The sequence below is a fragment of the Scleropages formosus genome, chromosome 13 (assembly GCF_900964775.1).
Source record: "Scleropages formosus chromosome 13, fSclFor1.1, whole genome shotgun sequence".
NCBI classification, from domain to species: Eukaryota; Metazoa; Chordata; class Actinopteri; order Osteoglossiformes; family Osteoglossidae; genus Scleropages; species Scleropages formosus.
Window position 1 is genome coordinate 7510179 of NC_041818.1, and position 10113 is coordinate 7520291.

Genomic DNA, 10113 nt, shown 5'->3' on the forward strand with positions numbered 1-10113 from the left:
TTAAGGCCGATTCCTTCGTGCCCCGTCGCCAGGAGCGGTCGCTGCCCTACAAGGGGCCCGCACTCTGCCGGCACGTGGAACTGCCAGCGTTAAACAGTGTGTGGCGCTGGTACGACTGGACATCGGATCGAACGTGGCCCAGTGTGTGTGCGGTCTACATGTTCATACAGGAGTGCTCCCAGTCACTAGCGTAGGAGTGTGTGTGTGTCTACCCTGCAATGGACTGGTGTCCTGTCCACCTTGCCCCGTGAATCCTGGATAGGCTCTGGAGCGCAGATACCATGCGTTAGGATTCGTGGTTACGGACAGCCAGCGCATGAATCGCATCTCCATATTAAAACGACGCAGCACAGCTTTGGCTACTGGGATTAATACACTGACTGGCTGACTGTGCAATCACATCTTTACCTTCAGCAGCCAAGTGATGTCACGTTCTACTCACCCGGCAGTCTCGGTCGAGATCTTGGAGACAAGAGAATCCTGCAGAGCTTGCGGAAAAGGTAGAGCACGACTGCCGCGCCCAGCCTCCAACCCACGTCCAGGCTTTATAGAAGGACACCAAAGGCAACGTGGAGCAGTAAAAGACGTGGGCCCAAGAGCACTGAGGGAACGCCTTTTCTCAGCACATCTTCAGCTCTCTGAGTGAAACTCTTAATGAGACCAGAGCAGCACAATCAGCCGCTGATGTTCCTGAACTCGCCGGATTCCACCTAAATCGAAATTGGGGCCTCTGTGTCCGAAGACAATAAGCTCATGCCCATCGCGTTAACCCTCGAATCAAGATAATTGATGCCCCGTTCAGGTCAGCGGAAAGAGGGTGCGAGATGTACGGACCAGACAGTTTTAACATAATGAAATGCGGGGGACTTGAAGGACGCGGTCAGGCACGGCTTTAATCCCTTCGCTTGCGCGATAAAGCTTTCAAAGCCTCCGTGATCATCCCATAGCTGCCCGACCACGAGGTAGGGACCGATGGCTGCTACGATCAGGGCGTTACCACACATGGTGCCCTTTGTCCCCAAAGTGACAAGGAAGCTGTCTCGATGTGATCGCTAGGTAGCGCCTCAGTACCGCTTGGGCCGTCGCACCGCTTTCGGCCAGGATGCTGGCAGCTGCACTGGCGTCAAGAGGGTTGGAGTCACATAGAAATCTTCGGACTGTTGAAAGAATTGATACTTTTTTAAAACGAGAGATTGATTGGTGCAAATTTCATCGTGCAGGAGGACAATGATCTGAAGCGCACTTCTAAGCCATGCAAAACCTATTTGGTGAAGAAACGGGAAGCCGGAGAACTGTCTCTGATGGCTTAGCTGGCGCAATGACCCCATCTGAACCCTATCGAGCTCCTGAGGGAAGAGCTTTACCGTAAGGTCAGAGAGACGATCGCACCTCTGGGAAGAGCTGCAAAACGTGTGGCATAAAACCTGCCCAGAATATCTTCAGAAACTGAGCTAGAATGGCGAAGATGTAATTGCTGCAAACGAAGGATTCTTTGATCAACGTATACTTTGATGCACGGAGCAGTTGCAGTATATCGAATAAAAATAGTTGACACTGTCAATGTACTGACTATCACTTCTCATCAGCATAACGGGGGACAGTTGGTAGCGTCATGGTTAGAGCAACTGCCTTTAGACCCAAAGGTCGCAGGTTCGAGCCTTGAGCAAGGTACTTACCCTGAATTACTCCAGTAAAATTAAATGGGTAATTAATTGGAACCTTAACATTGTAAGCTCCTTTGGAGGAAAAGCGTCAGCTAAATGAATAAATGTAAAGTAATGCTACCTGGGGAAATAAAAGGATTGATTTCTATGAAAAACTACCATTTCCGGGCGATTCCGATTCCTTGCTGTCCCCTTGCTCGTTACTCAGGGACACGGGGACTTTGTCTGGGCCAGTCTCTCAGGATGCGGCAACTGGACCGGCGCTGCCTGTCACTGCTGAAACTGGAGCGAGGAAACGGGTCACCTCGATCCGGCAAAACTAATTCAGGGGGTGGCGGCTCACGTACCTCGAGGAGCGGTTCGAGCGTCACCGCGAGGCTGCCGCATGCTCACGCACGCTGGGTGCCGTGGACGGCGGCCGGGTCTAATCGCTCGTCTCTCTGGAAATACTTAACATTCCGGTCTTCCCACAGGCACAACGGTGAGAAATAACAGCGTTGCACATTGTTTCCGACGCTCTCCCGACTGTACAGTTACAGCATCTCGGCCGGATTGGGATATCGTGCTTTCGAAGTCCCACATAAAACACAGGGCACGTTTTCTCAAACAGTAGTCCCTGTTTTCTGGGCTGTCATTTTCCGTCTGTGTGCCCTCGGATAAGAGTCCCTAAGAAAAACAAGGGTACAAATTAGGGGCAGCAGGGCAAGTAGCGCATAGAGCCGCAGGCTTCGGATCCAAAGGTCGCAGGTTCGAATCCCACCTACTGCTGTAATTCATCTGGGAATCCTAATGACTAACATACTTACCCTAAATTGCTCCAGTAATTTTATTTACCATCTATATAAATGGGTAAATAAAGTAGCTTAATAGTGTAAGTCACTTTGGAGAAACACATCAGATAAATGAATAAATGTAAACTAAAGACATTCTCCGGGTAAAGAAAAAAACGCATTTTCCACTGAAGCGGGTTAATTACGGTGCTGCCGCCCCACAGTGAACCGACTTTGGAGAGGATCACATTCGTTTCCTTTCAGCACCATTCTGGCTCCGTACAAACGGTTTTTGCTTTCTAAAAATGGAAATAATCTTCAATGATAAGGGCATAGTCACATGGTCACCACATCACACTTTCTCCAGTCCCTCCCTCTTAACACGGGGGAGGGAAAAAATAAAAAATAATAAAAAAAAAAAAACTCAGAAGACTTAATTCTGGCTTTTTGACCATGATAGGAAACATTTCTGAGATAAACACCGACTTCCACGGAATTACAATGGATTCACGTGTTGCGAGAGATTAAAATGATAGCTTAAACAATATTTTCAAAACAACTTTGAAATAACCACCGGGCTGCATCTGCACTGGCTTGGATGCGGTGGCCCAAGTTGGTTGCTTAGCAGAGCAGATGTCTCAGATGGTGTGGAGTGCTGGGGGGGGGGGAATCAGCATCAAAAGGATTGGGGGGACGACCCTGAGTAAAGGACGGGCCCAAGCGCTCCCGTGACCTGCCCTGACCTTGTTCCTCCTCCGCACTTCGCCGGGTGACTTCGTAGCGGGGGGATGGGGGAGCTGACGTTACAATGCCTCCTGCGGGTCGGACAGCGGAGCGGCCTGCAGCTGGCTGACCCCGAGGTGCCCTCTGCCTGCATCAAGAATCCCAAAGGAGCTGCTGCCGTGTCACCGACACTCTACCGCACGCTCTCACCTAATGCAGCACGACGGCCCTGATGAGAGCTGCGTCTGAATGCAGATGAGGACACCGTGGGGAGACCACAAGCTCACGGCGTCTCCTGCGCGGTCTGAAAGAGAAAAGTAACAGCCGAACACGGCTGCCTTTCGAAAGCCCTTAACCCGCGTCTTTCCGAGCTCTCGCAGACGTTCCTGGAAAAATATTCCCTCCTACGGCCGTTAGCCGGCGTACCGAGGTGCTTCAGCGCCTGTCCCGCAGACGCCCATCCGTGACGCAGACGTCGACTTTGCGCTGCTACTGCGGGGAGTGCAGAGGGGGGCAGACGGCACGCTTCATATTTCATTTCTCCTGTAGATCTCATATTGGGACTGAAGGTTTTGCAGAAATGGCTTCATCTTGTTCACACATGCTGGCCGGCTTACACCAAGCTTCTCGATAGCTGTGCCCATTCCCGTTTGTATGTGCATGTGCGTGCGCACACACACAGACACACAGAGAGAGAGAGAGAGAGAAGAGTCACATTTCCACCGTGTTGCGCGCGCCATGAAAGCAGCAGCTAGTTGAAATAAACACTTTCCAAGAAAAGACGTAACTAAATTGAGCCCTTTTACTTTCCTGGACCCTTTGCCCCAACAGGAAAGAGAGAAAGCGGCAGAACAGAGGTAAAAGGCTGAATCAGCTTGCACATCACCCACCTCCAATCACATGAGCAAACCCTCTCAGTTCTGCAATTCCAAACAAAACTGTATTCCTAACCCTAATTTCAAAATTATTGGGTTGTGAAACCTGCCATTGCCTTTTTTTTTTTGGACATCGCTTTTAAGAATGACAGCTGCCTCAATTGCCACTTAAGTTTACATTTATTCATTTAGCAGACACTTTTCTCCAAAGCGACTTCCAATGAACTCCGTGTAGTGTTACTATCAGCCTACACACCTCATTTACCAAGGTGACTTACACTGCTAGATACACTGTGTCACTCATCCATACATCAGTGGAACACACTCTCTCTGTCACTCACACACTATGTGGGAACCTGAACAGCACGCAGTACATTTAGTGCATGTCTTTGGACTGTGGGAGGAAACCAGAGCGCCCGTAGAAAACCCATGTCTGCGAAGAACATGCAAATTCCACGCAGACTGAGCGGAGATTGAACCCACGTGCTGTGAGACTGCAACGCTACTCGCTGTGCCACCATGCCACCCAAAAAGTTACAAGGCGTGTGCGCACGTCTTCCTAACAGCAAGAAACTTATCCACTGATTCATGGCCACGGCACCTCATAGCGAAACGGATAGAACTGCTTAGTTGCAGGTTCGAACCTTGAGCAAGGTACTACCCTAAACAGCTCTGGAAAAAAACTGCCCAGCTGTATAAATGGGTAAATAACTGTGTGTAGCTTAACATTGTAAGTTACTTTGGAGAAAAGTGTCAGGTAAAGGGGGGGTGGCAGGAATATCAGCGAGACAAACGCAAAGACAGCACAGCATCCTCTGAGGCCCCAAGTTCATCTAGTCAGTTCTCAGCGTCACATGCGAGAGCAACATGCCAGTCGGGCCCAGGGGAAGTCCCACCGCCCTCCCAGGGTGCAATGGGGACACGGAGAGAGCACAAAGCAATATGTTTAATGGTGCAGTGTGCACTTCTCGGGAGCCTAATTGACAAGAGGGGGGAGGACAAGCGCGCAGCACCCTCTTCTGTAACTTTAGCGCTCGCTAACTCTTAAGAACCGGGAGAGAAAAACAGCACGGCGGGGTCCTCTTTCGCTCCGGCGAACCTGTCGAAGGCCTCGTTCTCCACGCCGCGATCCCCCCGGCAGAGCGAAGGAAATCACGGCTGTACCGATCCGCCGTCCTCGGAGCACCGTGCGCGCCGGCGGGGCCACCTGCTGGGTGAGGAACACGGCTACTGTGCAGCGCAGGCCCTCCCTTTCCCAGCTGTCCCGGGGAAGAAGTCCGCCCTGGCCGAGATCTCACACTGCTGACATACACCAACACACACTCGTGGCACGAGGGAGACACACACATAGCAAGCTGCAACGGTCATGCACACATTTTTACACACACACACACACACACACACACACAAAAAAAAAAAAAACTACAAACATCATTGACTTTCTGCATCTAACAGCACGTTTTTATAATTATTCCACAAGTGTGATCAAGCGTTGATGTTCTTTCAACTGATGAAAGGCATCTTATATTTAAGATTCATGTCTGAAACTGAGATCCAGTTATGCGATATCACACTCCCATCTGTTCTACATCTGCTTTCCATAATAAAGAAACATTTGATTGGTTTTGTTAAGTTTAATGATTTATAACTTCTTCATACAACTTCAACGTCTTCATATTCCGTACAACACAGGATTCAATCACGTCAAAAAAAAAAAAAAGTGTCTGAACCAGTGTTTCTGTACAAACTACACAGTTAAGCCACTTTCCGTATGATCATTAGTGGGTCAACAAAACTTGTACTTTCAGGCAATGAATCATCTGCAACCATCTGTGACTGCTTAAAATGTATGCAGATTTATTACTAGCAAATATATATATTTGGGGGGGTGCAGCGGAACAGCAGGCTTGGCTGGGTCTTGCTCTCTGGTGGGTCTAGGGTTCGAGTCCCGCTTAGGGTGCCTTGTGATGGGCTGGCGTCCCGCCCTGGGTGCGTCCCCTCCCCCTCCAGCTTTGAGCCCTGTGTTGCCAGGTTAGGGTCTGGTTTGCCGCGACCCCACTCGGAACAAGCGGTTTCAGACCGCGTGTGTGTGTATATATAGATAGATATCTATTTTTTTTAACAACATTTTTTGCAACCAAACAAATGCAGTACCAAAATGTGAAAACTGGCATTCGGCATGTGGGAAATTTTTTTCAGCAGCGTTGATTCTGTTGGCCTGTTATGACTTTGCATCGCACACTGATACCACATGACAGTTGTGACTGTCTCATGTTCACAGAGGAGCTGCTATATTGATAGACAGCACTGCACTACAGACACGCGGTACAGTGGGAACACATGGCAGCAACTATACAAGCAGAAGGGACCCCAAAAAAACAAAAAAAAAAAAAAAAAAACAAAAAAAAGAGGGGGAAAAAACCTTGCTGGGATCATTGACTCGCGCAAAGGTAGCCCATTTATTTCGGAACTCAAATGACATGCTAATTTCCCCACCCCAGCAGGGGCTTCCATGCACACCACCGCTGCTAGTTTTATACTGAAGGAGGAGGGCCAGGAAGCAGGGGCTGTCCACCACCCCCACCAATAATCGCGGTCAAGCGAACTCAATGCCGAGGACTTGGACCGACTCTCCAGACTGAAACAGGCTCGGTAACAACTCGCACCAAGCATCCTTGTTCGACACAGAACTGGGCCGGTGCAGGGGGGTTGCGGACCACGAGGAAGCTTGGCACAGATATGACCGAACGCGTTGCTCCTCCCTTCACAGCAGCGCACCGTTGACAGCTGGCATGTTCTTCCAACTTGGACAATGCGAATGAACACATGGCGCTGTGTAGGTGTACAACTCCTGTTGTCTCGCTGTTGATTTCGACCGCGGCTGCGCGCAACGTCAGGCACCGGGAGCTGCTACTGACGACCGTCACGGCTTGTTTTATAACAAAGACGCCTCCTGGGAACTGTACCGGTTTAGGAGAAAGCTTCTTCAACACCGAACCCCATTACACATTAACTGTAGCGCCAGCACACAATTCAGGACAAATTAAGCTGCAAAATGAGATAATGCAGAAGTTCTCTTTGCGGAGTCCATCGTGATTTCCATCGAAAGTTGCACATGGGCAAAAAGCACATCCTGCTATCAAGGCAAGCCGGTTTTCATTAAACATTTGTATTTACGATGGAGTTCCACGAAGAAAATTAATTTGTCGCCATTAGTTCAGTTTGCTACGGGATGCACAGCAGTACTTTCCGCAAGCAGAACATTTGCAAGGAAAATGTGAAATGAAAGGAAAACCGGAAATGAATTCCTCGTGAACCGACGAGTGCTGTGGATTGAAGATAAGTATGCGGGGTCTGTATCGGCGGAGCAAAGGCTGCCAGATACACTGTGAGGTTCTCAATTGCGACAAACACGTCAAAGAGAAAACAAAAATGCGTCGATCGTAGCGATACCAAAAAAAAAAAAAAAAAATATTCTAAGATCATCACGGTTATACACCGAACAGGGCGAACTCATTAAAACACGGAAGAACTTGAGCTAATAATGGAAACTGGGTGACCAGAGAAGAGCACCAGCTTCCGCCAACCAACCAAACTGCAAAGCAGGACTTGGGATGTCATAACACGGCTGAAGGGCCAGCCAGCCAGCGTGTGTGTGTGTGACTTGACAATTTGTAGATTTCCCCTGAGGCTCCAGCAGCATCGCAGACGTGAACGGATCATTAGAGATATTGTGCATGTAATGAAGTCAGTGAATCACGGGCCAAAAAAAAAAAAAAAAAAAAAAAAAAAAACTAATTATATTGTATTGACACTCATTGACACTCATTTTCGAGTATGTGCAGACATTATGCAAAACACTTTAAATGAGCTTTAAACAACCAGATAATCAACTGGGCTGCAAAGTGAGGAAGATGACCCTTCTCTTTCTCTCTCTCTCTCACACACACACACACACACACACATATACACATTTCAATAAACAAATATAAAATTGCATCTCCAGGTCATACTGATGCTCACTCCTCGTCCTTCTTTCATGCAAGAGGAAAAATATCTCGAACGCTTGTGTGGACATGCAGTCCTTTCCTCGCAGCACCACGATCTTCAGTCACGACTTTATATTAATATTGCGAGACGAGTATTGACTTGTCCTTCTGAAAGTAGCCAATAATTGTGGGAAGATATTACATTGGTCCATCACATGTAGAAATGTGAAAGAAATGTCATTAACTAAGAGGCAGTGTGCCAGTTCTTATTAGGGAGGGGATCTAATTAAAACCAAGGAAAGGGTCTTGAGACAGTTGAAAACTTTGACGTTTAAGGCTTAGACCCACGCACCTGCTCATAACACCCTTGGGAATTGGGGGGGGGGAAAAAAAAAAGTATATATATTATTAAATCATGCTCATGGTGAAGTGAATTTGCTGACATACAAAATAAACTCGAACCGAGACAAGTTGTGGTTGTGAGCAACGCGTCCCTAAAAAAGCCTGAGCAACCGAAAACCCCTGGCCTACCCTTTGTCACAGAACACCACGCAAGGAGAGTTTCACCCTGAACAACACCGAGGCGCGGAACGCTATACGCACGTTCGGAAAACACTCGCAGACCCCAACCGTTTAGGAAGTGGTCCATTAGCTCATTTCTTGAGCTCGGATGACTCCTCGGTTCAGTTCGCCCAGTCAAATAGGTACGTTTAGGGACGGCGGCCGCTGAGCGTGGGTTGGCATCGCTGCTTCGGTTGGAATCCTGGCAGCGCTGCCTCAACCCACATCCGCCGGCCCTCCGCGGCCCGGGCCCAGGAGACCTGCGGTCCACAGTGAGGAACACACTTAATGAAGTCTGCTGAGGGACCCCCTTCCGCCATCCCCACCCCCACCATCACATACAAACTATTCGTAACCTGCGCATCTGGACAGAAATGTTCACAGGTGTTCACCTTGCAGAGCTCGACGCCGCCTCCGTTTTCTTTCGTTGGTGGTTTGGAGAAAAACACCTGATCATGCAAACCAAGCCAGGGCACGTGTTGGCAGGCAGCATCCCACTCCGCGAGGCGTGCGCGCGCGTGCCCCCCACTCCGCGAGGACGTGCGTGTGTGTTCTCCACTATGCGAGGTGTGTGTGCGCCACAGGGTTCCGAACAGGACGTTTTCTACCGAATCATTAATTAATAAACGACATCAAACGCATATGATTTCCTCCCAGAATGTGTCAAAGTTCGGCAAACACTAATTTAAAAAAAGCTACATTTTGACATACTGAGGACGTGGCGCGGGAGCGCGCGCGCGCTCTCACACACACACTTTCAGCCACAAACACAGAAACTTGCCTTCCTGTTTAGGTGTTTATCCTATTAAAAGTTCAAGTAGTGAAGTTCTTCGGACTGAGGCGTCAACGAAACGAAGTCTTACGGAAACAGGAGGATAGCGAAGTTGCGCGTTCGCGTCCTTTCCACAGTCACGGCCAATTCGGCACAGCAAGTTTAAATATTTTTTAAATGTTCTCGCTGCCTTTTTTTTTTCCTGTTAAATTTCTGACAAGGCACAAAGAAAGCGTCCGCGTCTCGGAAACGTCGCAACAAAATGAGCAGAATCATGCAGCACAACACGTACGTCGTCTCCGGCCGCGAGCTCAGTGAGAAAAGAGCGCTCGAGCTCCGCTGCGTTTCGCGCGCGCCGCGCTGCCCGGACACACGTACCTGGCTCGCGGGGCCGTCTGTCCGCGTCCGCCTCGCCGTTCCCGGCGCTCAGTCGCCACACCAGCCACAGCAGCGCTGCTCACGGCCGCTAGAGCCGGCGATAGGAGGAGGGCGGGCTCGCGCTTGTTTACCAGCTGCTCCAGAGCGCGCGCTTCCCTCGCTCACACCCGCAGCGGGCTGCGCTCGCCGTGGTTATTTCGTCGTGTTCGCCCTGCCTGTGCCTCGCCACTTCCGACGGGAATGTTGAGGAATGGAGGCGGTGTCCTCCCGCAGAGGCGCTCCCTCCACTCTCCTCTCCACTCCACTCCACTCGACGTCACGGAGCCACGCGCGCGGCACAGCAGCTGGGACCCATTAAGCGGACGCTGCGCTCGCTCTGTC

The 10113-nt window shown here is 49.8% G+C and overlaps 1 protein-coding gene across 3 annotated transcripts in view; it reads right to left on the reverse strand.

Moving 5' to 3' along the window:
- mid2 (midline 2) overlaps positions 1–9888 on the reverse strand; it is a 133728-nt gene extending 123840 nt beyond the window's left edge. For 2 of the 3 annotated variants that reach the window (XM_029257403.1, XM_029257402.1), the window contains exon 1: positions 9733–9888. The gene's annotated coding sequence lies outside the window, so the exon portion shown is untranslated. The remainder of the gene's footprint in view (positions 1–9732) is intronic. The other variant, XM_029257400.1, reaches the window with a different exon arrangement.
- Positions 9889–10113: the final 225 nt, after the last annotated feature.